Raw genomic sequence first — 12,279 nt, forward strand, 5'->3', positions numbered from 1 at the left:
CCAGGCCTCCTTTCATTAAGGAGAGCAAGACCCACGAAAACAGCATCAGATGAAAAGTCTGCAGCCACTGTAATGACATTCAGGGTTTAAGAAAAAATATTTTTTTATATTAACATTAAGGCATATTTATGAAAAGACAATCTTAAAAATCTTTTTACACTTTGCATTTGTGTTTAACTGTGAATGTGTCACATCAAATAAACTTTTTAATGGAAAAATCACTGTAACATGATAGGACCAACTGGTTTTAATGTTCTCAATTTAAAACAATGGCAGTGAGGACCAAAATAGTGGAGCTGAAAATAATATAAAAACAACACTTGATTGTCTGCCAGATGTGCAGCTTGAGGAGGAAGAGATCTCAACTGTTAAACGACTTCCCTTTTTTTTTCTATAAATGAGACAGCTGACTGCCTATCTGAAAAACACTTTGACTAAAATGTTTACTAATTTGCATGGTCATTCCTTTATGACTGTACTTAAACGCAATTTTAAGGAAATGCTGGTTTGCCGTCACTGCTGCTGTTTTTGCTTGTGATATCACATCAAAAATTTGTGTTTCCTGTTCAGTAATTTCTCTCGATTAGAACTTTCACCACATTACTGAGGTACTTGTTATCAAGAATAATGTAAGAAGGGAGAACACCCTGTGCAATATTTGGGTGATTTCCTTATTCTAACCTCAAGCCATGTTTTTAGGCAATATTACAAAAGAATAAAAATAAAGAAATATTCCCAATGATAGAGGCAGAAGTATATTTAAAAAATACAACTATCCAAACGTGCAGTCTCCCATAAATTAAAAACTTCGCAAATGCGTGCTCCCATCCACACACAAAGAAAACAAATACATTTGGACGCATGCACAAATGCGTGTATGCAAACCTTTCATGAAGGTTTAAATAAGCAGCACGCAGCTACATGCTGGACCTTATTTTCTTCCATTAGCAGCTTTCTGCTGTCACCTAACATCAGATTACCTAAATGCTGGAGATGGTGATTAGCTCCTGGCATTATTCTTTTTAACAGTAGTCCATGTTGATCTAACAAAAACATTCTTTTTTTTTTTTTTGTGGATTCATTATCTTTCTCTTGAGAAAAAAAGGCAGATGTGAAATGTGAAAGTAAGGTTAGAGGTCAAATGTGACATTATACTGTATTTGGATGTAAACTATAATGTGTTTTTTTAGAATCCCCATATAGCAGTATCATATCATATGCCTATATATTGTCATTACAAACAATGTCAGTAAGAAACATAGCTTTTAATAGCTCTGTATAGTATTATTATCAGTTTGACCTTCAGATCAATGTGACATAATTTAAATCTTTATGCAGTACTTTCTATATGTTGGCAGTACACACCACAGTTGAATGAATAATAGTTTCTAAGTTCTAAGGCTATTGATTCCATAGGGAAATTCATGTCTGACATCATTCATCTGCTATTTGTATGAGAATTAAAAGAATGATGGCTGTGGGTACAAATGATACTATATTATATGGTACTGTATTTTCTGAGGAAGTTAAAACAAGCTCAGCTTCCTCAAAAACTCCTGGTGAACTTTTACCGCAGCACCATCGAGAGCGTCCTCACCAACTGCATGACCGTGTGGTACTCCAGCTGCACAGCCTCAGAGAGGAAGGACCTACGTAGGGTGGTCAGAGCGGCGGAACGTATCATTGGGACCGAACTCCCCAACCTGGACAGTGTTTATAACAGCCGTCTACAAAACAAGGCTGACAGCATCAGGAAGGATGCAACACACCCTGGGAACTATCTGTTTTCTCTGTTACCATCTGGGAGGCGCTATAGAGCTATTCGTGCTCACACGAACAGACTGAGAAACAGCTTCTTCCCTAGAGCTGTGGCCTCCATCACCCCTCTCAACACCTAATAGACTGTAAACTTGAACATTGCATATTTGCACATCTTCATACCATTTTACCCATAATTTATTTTATTATTTATCTTGCAATCCGTACTTTTAAAATTGTACTGGTTTTATTGTGTAAATATCCATATGCCTATGTACATATGTTTGCTTCTTCTTAAATATCCATATGCTTATGTAAATACTTTGCTTATTTTTATTTTTTTATCTTTTGGAGAGTGTCAAACTAAATTTCGTTGTATGCAAGTATAATGACAATAAAGGTTCTTCTTCTTCTTCTATTTTCTGTATCTCTCATTTTACAACAGAGAGAGAGGAGTCTTCCAGTACTGATGTTTTTCTGTTCCATAAAGATGTTATAAAGTGGCTGATCAGAGTTTTTCAGGAAGGCTTCTCACGTCTTAAGTGTGCATTTTTTTTTTTAACACCTCTCCCATTGTGGTATCCATTCTAGCTCCAATTATAGAGCCAGCTTTCCTCACTAGTTTGTCCAGTTTCCTTACATCCTTGTTTCTTATGCTGCAGCATAGAACAGCACACTTGTCACCACAGACTGACTTTGTCTTTGAGCTCAAGTCTCAGTAGGTGTAGAATCAGCTGTTCCAAGGTTTTCATAATGTATGACGTAAGGGCCACTGGCCTGTAGTCATTTAGTTCAGCTGGACACTTCATTTTTGGTGCCGGTACAACACAGTGCAGACACCCGCCCCAGCTGTAGATTCAGGTAAAGGTTCTGTGGAGAGGCTGACACAGTTGGCCTTCACAGTCTTTAAGCAGCATTGGATACACACTGTCAGTAGTTTATTTTGATTAATGCATTTGTAAAATAATTTTACACGTGTTCAGATTGCTTCGTTTGTGTGTGGGCACACAAACACACAAAAGACACACAAATCAAATTACGCACATTTGTAAATCTCAGTTTCTGCTTGTGGATCACATCAGAAACAACTGAAACCTTTTTGAGACAAAATTTACTCCATAGGAAAAAAAAATTATATGCCATTTGGTGGAATTTATATATAGTCTTTGCTTCTAGCAACATCAAAATAGTTTCAAGCAGTAGAGGAAAAAACAGTTGTGGTTTAACTACAGAAAGGAAAAAGGTGCAAACCCACAGTAAATGACAAAGGAGGATGTGGCCGTTTTTCAGACACGTGGGTCAAAGCTAAAGAAAGGTTGCATTACTGTCATCACTGCAACACTGGCTAAGCAGCCCAATTATTATGTCTATTTTTTTCATCATTTGCGGTGTTGACTTAAGATCTCAGAATGTGCAGATGCCCGCTTATGATGCTCTGGCAAAGTCGCCCTCAGCCTACGTGATGCTAATCTCATAAAATTATTTTCTTTTTATTTGGACCACAGGAGCAAAGTTGACCAGTTTTATTTATTGATGCCAAATGTTGGCTTTAAATGTATTTATTTATTATTTATTATTATTATTATGATGATTATTATTAGTAGTAGTAATCCACAGAGTCACCAACCCATCAACCCTTTTTGCAATGTGGCAGAATTTTGAGTTAAAGCATTAAATAAAAGGATATGTGTGCAAAGTGATGATAGCCCTTATGTACTCATCAAATGTCACAATGTAACACTATTTTAATGTCCAGCTGCTATCTGCCCTCTTTAGGCAGCGTGGGGTAGTGCATATTTCTTCATTCTGTGCGTGTTTTTTCTGGAGGGGTTCTCTCTTCCTCAGCAGCAGTAAGCCTGGTGTGTTTGAGCCACACAGTATGCTTGGTGTTTAGTTAACTGCTTTTAGACGCCCTGAAGAGCTGCTTACTTCATGCTTTTGCAAACTTTACAAGGTACCTAGTCAACCTTGTAGGATCTTTGAAAAGTCTTTAATGCAGTGATCTCAGACTATACCTTGATGCTTAGCGTGTGGATCTTTTAATCTTGTTAAATGTGTATCCTGCCATATATATCAAGATAAGCATCATGTTTAGGAGCAAGCACAGTAATCAGGTTTCTGTGGGGGTGTGTCACAGCAGCAGATCTTCAAGCAAAACACACACACACAACCTGGGAGCCTGTGACTCACTGTACCCAGTACACCGAGACTGTGCACACACTGTAATGACTGTTTAGAAGTCTTGTTTTGGTCATATTTTGTGGGCCTCAGTCATCAGTAGCACGTTTGAACAAATCTGTGACTAAACTGTGTGTTTGAACCTTTTATGCGAATCCATCAGTAGTCTCTTATGTGAATTTGTTTGAATTTTAAAAATTCACAAAGACCAGGCTGTTCAGATGTTTTTGTCTAATTGTGTAAAGAACACAACATATTAACTGTGTCAAAACACACACAAACAAAGTTCTAGACATTTTATAAGAAGTGGTGAGATCTTGGCTCAGTTGTAAATGCTTAGCATATTAAAGTTGCATTAATTTAGAAACTTGCTGAATGTCATCACTGTCATAATGGGCAGTGTGGCAGGCAGAGAGCGAACCCAAATGCAGGACTCTGAAGCTTTATTGATGATATCCCACAGAACATACAGCAGCACAGAGAGCTCCTACAAGAACTAATAAACTTAACTTTAAAGACACAAGAAACTAGAAAAAGAATCCCATTACCAGAAGGGAGGACATGATAAGGAACAGAAGAAAACTGAGGGCTTAAATACGCACAGGAACTGATTAGGGCGAAAGGAAACAGCTGAGGAAAGCAGAGCACAGGTGAACAGAATCTGACTAATTAGACAAAAGGGAAGCAAGACCACAAAAACACAATGCACACATGATAAGGGCTGGCAAAATAAAACAGGAAATGAGTAACATGACAAAAAAAAAAAAAAAAAAAAGGCAGACTTGAAATGGAGAACACGGAGAAACCAGGAATTAAATATAAAGTATAACAAAGAACGCTCAGAACATGAAAGTAAGGCCTGAGGATACAAACAAGGAAACCAGCCAGAAACTATAAGAAACACGTTCAAACTCAAAGCTGCAAAATCCTATAACTTAAACACTGGGAGACATTAAATAACAAAAGATGAAAACACTGAATCACAGGACAGGACCATGACAATCACTTACAGTCGAGTTTCTAAACCTTATTTATTTTTTTTGGCCAACGTGCATGTTTCATGAATCCTGAGATAACTTTGCATCTACATTTATTTAAATTAAATACATTTTCTTCTTCCATTTAGGTTTACTGGTATTAGGACTGCATGAGCTGTGGGTAGAGGGTGAAAGAATAGGATCCCAGATACAACCAGCATCACTGAACTTCCTCTGGAGGAGCGTCTGGATGGGGTGTCTAACTGGGAGGAGACCCCGGGGAAGATCCAGGACTCCCTGCTTGTTTGGGAACACCTCGGTATTCCCCCAGAAGAGCGGAGGGACTTGGCTGTATGAATCGTATTTTTGTAAGGGTCTCTTTGAGACGTTGCTTCCTTGGAGAGATTCTGTGGAGGAAGAAACTGGAGTGAACCGTCTGTTCTGGAAACTGGATTTCACAGTTTGAAACCTGAGCTAGTGCCTTTGCGAACAATTCTCTGTAAATAGGCGTAAAAACAAAAGGAGATTATAATGGAATAATGTCAAACTAGAATTTCACAATCAGTTTTATTACTAAAGTTACCAAGTTGTTTAAAACACTCGTGCATGATTGTGTGTGTGTGTGTGTGTGTGTGTGAATGAGACATAATGTATAAAGCGGATTGAGTGCTGCGGTAGAAAAGCGCTATATAAGCATCAGTCCATCCACCATGTTTGAAATCTGATTTTAATACAGTCATGGCAGTTGTCAAAAACATTTCCTCCATATTTGCAATATTAGTGATTTAATAAAGATCCTATTTTTAGATATTAAGGCTTTGATTTTAACTTTAATGATACTTTAGTATACAGCATAAGGCACAGTGTGCACCAGTGCACCCTAATGCGGGCTTTTAAACTTAAAAGCTTAAAAGTTTAATAAGCTCTTATTGTTAAATAACACAGGTGCTCTGTTGGTTCCTTTTAAAATTTCCAGCTCAGCATCACATGTAGCTTTTACTGTAAATGTAACCACCAGCAGATATAGATTCACCATTGCCAGTGACAAGCAAACCAGTGTTCAAACATAGCGATGGGGAAATGTGGTTTATGTCTCAACATTGTTAAGTGTAGTTCATTTGGTAATAGGCTGAATGCGCTATTATTGCTGTCAGGTGGAAATGGTATGCAACAGCTTGCGTTCAAAGGAAAATGAGCACAGCTCTAAACATCCACAGCATCTGTAGTGACAACAACACATCTGGCACAAAGAGTCAAGGCTGTTACACTTTTTACTTAAATGTAACAATTTAAGCCTTAAACAGCAACCTTCATCATATTTCCAGATGAAAATTCACTGACGTTTTTGAGTTATTTCATGGTAACAACCCCCATTTACCTATGGAGTTAATTTCGTGCCAAAAGGGCGCACGCAGAGAACACATGCTGCACACCCAAGGAACACACGCTGAACACAAATAAAACCTGTTGCACGCAAAGAAAACGTTTTACAAACTGTATTCAGACATCACACACACAGAACATACTTTACAAACTGTCCTCGAGTACAAAATGATTTCTCCTCGCATACAAGACAGCGTCTCCTCGCGTGCAAAACAGTTCTCCGGTAAGCTTGTGCCAAAAGCCACGTGATATGCCAAAGTCACTTTCCCTCCTCGACAGCAGGGGGTGCTATCGAGACAAGTGAAACGCGCCGAGAGCAGTATTATTTTTTTCTGTTCACAATATTAACTGTTTTGACCTGCAACTGTTGCTGTATGCCGTTAATCTGATAATCGAGGTCAAAAATGCGGGATTGTACATTATATCAAGAACAAAAAACCTTGACATAATGTACAATGTACATTATGTCAAGGTTTTTTTTTTTTTTTTCCATAGTCACACGCAACCAGCAAAAGTTTTTTTTTCTTTGCCTGAATCATCTTTTGCCAATTAAGAGGTGGTGAGTTTTTTTCATTAAAAAATTTGACAAAAAATGACTTTGTCCATTATTTTAGGAAGGTGACAAAATTTTACTTTGATTTACTCAAACAGTACATTCAGCTCTTCAGGCTAGGGAAATGTATCTCGGCTGATGTATTAATGTACTCACTGCATGAAAAGGTAGAAAAAAAAGTCCCTAAAGGACTTAAACTCTTGGTTACTAACTTTAGATAATCAAAATGAACACATTTCCAAAGTCTTGCCTTGATTGTTCGTCCTTAAGATGAAAGCAATAGTCTATGTACTTTGTTATAACTAGCTGAGGAAATGGATGAATTCAAATGGCAGAACTATGGAAAAAACCTTGACATAATGTACAATCCCGCATTTTTTTACCTCGATTATCAGCTATAACGGCATACAGCAACAGCTGCAGGTCAAAATCGTTAATATTGTGAACAAAAAAGTTAATACTGCTCTCGGTGCATTTCAGTTGTCTCGATAGCACCCCCTGCTGTCGAGGAGGGAAAGTGACTTTGGCGTATCATGTGATTTTTGGCACAAACTTACCGCAGAGCTGTTTCGCACGCTTTCGCACGCGAGGAGACGCTGTTTTGTATGCGAGGATAGATCGTTTTGTACTCGAGGACAGTTTGTAAAGTATGTTCTGTGTGTGTGATGTCTGAATACAGTTTGTAAAACGTTTTTTTTGCGTGCAACAGGTTTTATTTGTGTTCAGCGTGTTCCTTGCGTGCAGCATGTGTTCTCTGCGTGCGCCCCTTTGGCACCGAAATTAACTCCATAATAATCGACCAAACACAGATAGCCGTACTTTTTGTGCTAAGTTTATATCTCAACAAGAGTAAACAAAGACCCTCCAGGCTTCAGATTCATATTCTGTGACGCAGACATTCTTATTCAGAAAACTCACCCTTGCGGCTTCTCACCCTCCTTACCACGTACGCCCACCCTTCACACTTCCTTTGTCTTTCTGTTTTCTTCTTCCTTCCTTCTTCTATCACTTCTTTACCACCTGTCAGACAAAAAGTCCCAAAGCGCTGTATCGCAATTAAAACAATATCAAAAAACAGATAAAACACCATTTTAAAAACATATTAAAATTACCATATTAAAAAGAAAAACAATAAAAATAATGTCAACAGAAAACCTGGTTAAACATTAAAGTTTTCAACTGTTTTTTAAAAGACTCCACAGAGTCAGCTAAACGGAGCTGGAGTGGTAAACTGTTCCAGAGTTTTGGTGCCACTGCCTGAAAAGCTGTGTCTCCCCCTAGTCCTTAGTCTTGTACGTGGGACAACTAAAAGCACCTGGGAGCCAATGTAAAGAGAAAAAAAGAAATGTATCTGGCAGGTTTAAAAAGAAAGAAAAGAAAAAGAAAGTCCTCCTTCCTGATTTACTGTAAGAGAAATAAGAGAGATGCCTGATATTCCTTGGGGTTTTGGGAATGCCCTCTGTCTATATATGGACATCCTTTTTTACACCTCATAACCAGTTTTCCTTTTCCTGTTTATTGAGAAAAACCGTTCACTGTCAGAGCCAACCAATGAGTACACATCTACTCAAATTTCTGACCAATAACACTTCAGTTACAGAAAGAGAAAGTAACCCAGTGTACATAAGAAGTGCTGGATGGTGGTTTGGTTAGCAGACATGTGGAACAGTAGAGAGCGGCCCTTGACAGAGAAATCAGGAGCTATGAAGCTACTACCAGAAAATATTAAGGTGCATTATTTTACCAGTGACTGTATGGAGCCTTATGTTGAGGTAAGATTACTCTGTTGAATATATTCATGTAAGGAGGTTTAGTGAGATACTGTGGAGTTTGAATGTCTTCTCTATCATGAGCCTTCCATCTATGTTTTCTAGCTTTGTTGCCATCCAGCAGTTCAGTTATTATGTTGCATGTGTATAATGTGTATATATATGTATTGGATGACACTTAATCCATCTTGTGTTTTTTTTTTTTTTTTGCTTGCCTCCTGCAGATCATCACAGTGAAAGAGTCAAAACGCTGCCAGTCTGTGCAGCTCTGAGGACTCTGAGCCAGAAGAGTCCAGGTACCACGATGTTCTCCCTGAGCTCAGTGATCACAGTCATCTGCTAGATGATCACCACCTAGAAAAAGTTAGTAACACTGAAAAATGTTACATTAAACAATGTGGACAGTTTTGTGTAGCTCACAGACATCAACAAAGGTTTTTCTCCTGAAGAACTGAGAAAATGATCATTAGTTTTGTCAGGACATCATTTAATGAGCAACTCATTTTTCAAACAGCTTTCTGCTCACATGCCAGCAAGGACCTATGGTTATCCATGGCAGCTGGTCTACAGCACAGCCATCCATGGGAGCAGCCTGAAGACCCTGTACAGGAATATGGCAGATCTGGACAGCCCTGTGCTGCTGGTGGTCAAAGACATGCACAAGAAGGTTTGTTTCCTGGTCTTTATTCTCCAGGACTTTTCTAGACCAAGAAAAGTCAAACTGATTCCTCCATCACCAGTGTCTCCTCTAACAAGCTGGTGTCTTGGTATTTTCAGGTGTTTGGGGCTTTTTCCTCTGATCCATTCAGAGTCAGTAAATACTGCTACGGTACCGGAGAAACCTTCTTGTTCAGCTTCAATCCCGACTTCCATGTAAGAGATGAATTATTTACTTTTTTATGAAATAATTTCACTTCTTTTTGAAATGCCCACAGAGTTTAATAATAGTTTTTGATGTTTTTCTTATCTAGGTGTACAAGTGGAGTGGGGAGAACTCGTACTTTGTGAGTGGAAACTGGGAATCTTTGCAGCTCGGTGGAGGAGGGTAAGTTATGCAGTTATTTATTGATTGTACTATAAAATTAATTCAAATACGTAAAATGTAGGTGCTGTTGTTGTGAAGTAAAAAAAAGCAAGCCTATAAAATAATAAGTTTAACAGCTACATGTGAGATATTTTACTTTACAATATGAGTTATCTGTGAGGAAGTTTGAATAGATCTGACATTAAAATGCTATTTTTTTTTCTTGGTCTTCAGGAATGGCTTTGCTCTGTGGCTGGATGCTGATCTGTACCGCGGTTCAAGCTTTTCCAGTCCTACTTTTCACAATGCACCTCTCTCCACAAACGAGGACTTTATTGTGCAAGACCTGGAGGTCTGGACTGTGCAGAACTGTTAACATCTGAAAAGCTGAGTTAAAAACACAGCAGAACCTGCTGTTCTGTCTGGACTTCTCAGACTTCAAGGGGTGTGTGCAGTTTAGCCACTACTGTATGTATCCTGATGGAGCATCTGCTGTCATCCCTGCGCCTGGGTTAGATTTCCTCATGTACAGTATGAAGCCTGCTGAAATGGTTCTCAGGCTCTCTGTATTGTTGAGCTGTGCCCGTTGAAGCCGAGTGCCTCCATGAAAGTTCAGGGCCGTGCCACTTCAACCACTGGCTGCTCACCAGTCAGTAACTGGCACCTGAAGCTTGAAGACCTCAAGGCCTCCTTTCATTAAGGAGAGCAAGGCCCACAAAAACAGCATCAGATGAAAAGTCTGCAGCCACTGTAACAACATTCAGGGTTAAGAAAAAGACTGTTTTTATATTAACATCAAGGCGTATTTATGAAAAGATGATCTTAAAAGTGTTTTTTTTACAGTTGCATCTGTGTTTAACTGTGAATGTGTCACATTAAATTAACTATTTAATGGAAAAATCACTGTAACATGATAGGACCAAAAACAGCCTATTTAATGTTCTCCATTTAAACTATGGCATTGAGGACCAAAGTAGTAAAGTTGAAAATAATGTAAGAACGACTTCGCACTACAACAGCTGATTGTCTGCCGGATATGCTGCTCGAGGAGGAAGACACTGTAAAATGAAAGGAGACTTCTGTTCTTTGTAAAAGATTCACCAGCCTGCCTGTTTGGAAAGAAAGATAGACTAAAATGTCAAATACTGCGCAGAGTTGTTTATTATCTGTGTATTTAAATACATTTTTAAGGAAATGGTAACATTTTGTAAACGTCTTCCAGGCAGTGCTGGCACTGCCACCTGTTTTTCTTGTGAAATCACATTAAAAGTTTCTGAATTTCCTGTTGAAATGACGTTTTCTCTATAAGAACTTTAACCACGTCACCAATGTAGTAAGTGTTTATGTTTATCAAGATAAGATGTGGGTGATTTCCTTATTCTAACGTCAATCCGTGTTTTTATGCAATGCAATGAGAGGCTAAAAACAAAGAAATGGGGGTGGCATGAGTATGTTTAATAAATGTAATCCAAACTTACAGTCTCCGAGAAATTAAACACTTCAGTTATTTAAAGAAAGGTCATCAGTCCAAAACATTTTGTCATGTTTCAATGATCTGCATGCATTAGCAGCAAACAATCAAACTCAAAACACTGAGAAACAAACAAACAAAAAAACAAACATTAGCTGGTCTGTAAGACTTCAAGGCGTGTGTGCAGTTTAGCCACTACTGTATGTATCCTGATGGAGCATCTGCTGTCATCCCTGTGCCTGGGTTAGATTTCCTCATGTACAGTATGAAGCCTGCTGAAATGGTTCTCAGGCTCTCTGTATTGCCTCCATGAAAGTGCCTCCATGAAAGTTCAGGGCCGTGCCACTTCAACCACTGGCTGCTCACCAGTCAGTAACTGGCACCTGAAGCTTGAAGACCTCAAGGCCTCCTTTCATTAAGGAGAGCAAGGCCCACAAAAACAGCATCAGATGAAAAGTCTGCAGCCACTGTAACAACATTCAGGGTTTAAGAAAAAAGATTGTTTTTATATTAACATCAAGGCGTATTTATGAAAAGATGATCTTAAAAGTGTTTTTTTTACAGTTTGCATCTGTTTAATTGTGAATTTGTCACATTAAATTAACTATTTAATAGAAAAATCACCAAAAACAGCCTATTTAATGGTCTCCATTTAAAACTATGGCAGTGACAACCAAAGTAGTACAGCTGAAAATAATGTACAAACAACTTTGCACTACAACAGCTGATTGTCTGCCAGATGTGCTGCTTGAGGAGTAAGACACCTCATCTGTAAAATGAAAGGAGACTTCTGTTCTTTGTAAAAGATTCACCAGCCTGCCTGTTTGGAAAGAAAGATATTTAGACTAAAATGTCAAATACTGTACAGAGTTGTTTATCATCGGTTTATTTAATTACATTTTTTTAAGGAAATGGTAACATTTTGTAAATGTCTTCCAGGCAGTGCTGGCACTGCTGCCTGTTTTTCTTGTGAACTCACATTAAAAGTTTCTGAGTTTCCTGTTGAAATGACGTTTTTGCTATAAGAACTCTCACCACGTCACTGAGGTAGTAAATGTTTATGAGGAAATGAGCGAAGAAAACCACATCTGGCAGAGAGTTCTGATACTGCCACAGATTTTTTTCTTTCTTTCTTTCTTTCTTTCTTTTGAGGAACCACATTCAAA

The 12,279-nt window shown here is 38.4% G+C and overlaps 1 pseudogene; it reads left to right on the forward strand.

Annotated features, from left to right (window-relative positions):
- Positions 1 to 8,507: 8,507 nt before the first annotated feature.
- Positions 8,508 to 10,403, forward strand: LOC115793997 (nuclear receptor coactivator 7-like; annotated as a pseudogene).
- Positions 10,404 to 12,279: the final 1,876 nt, after the last annotated feature.

The sequence above is a fragment of the Archocentrus centrarchus genome, chromosome 16 (assembly GCF_007364275.1).
Source record: "Archocentrus centrarchus isolate MPI-CPG fArcCen1 chromosome 16, fArcCen1, whole genome shotgun sequence".
NCBI classification, from domain to species: domain Eukaryota; kingdom Metazoa; phylum Chordata; class Actinopteri; order Cichliformes; family Cichlidae; genus Archocentrus; species Archocentrus centrarchus.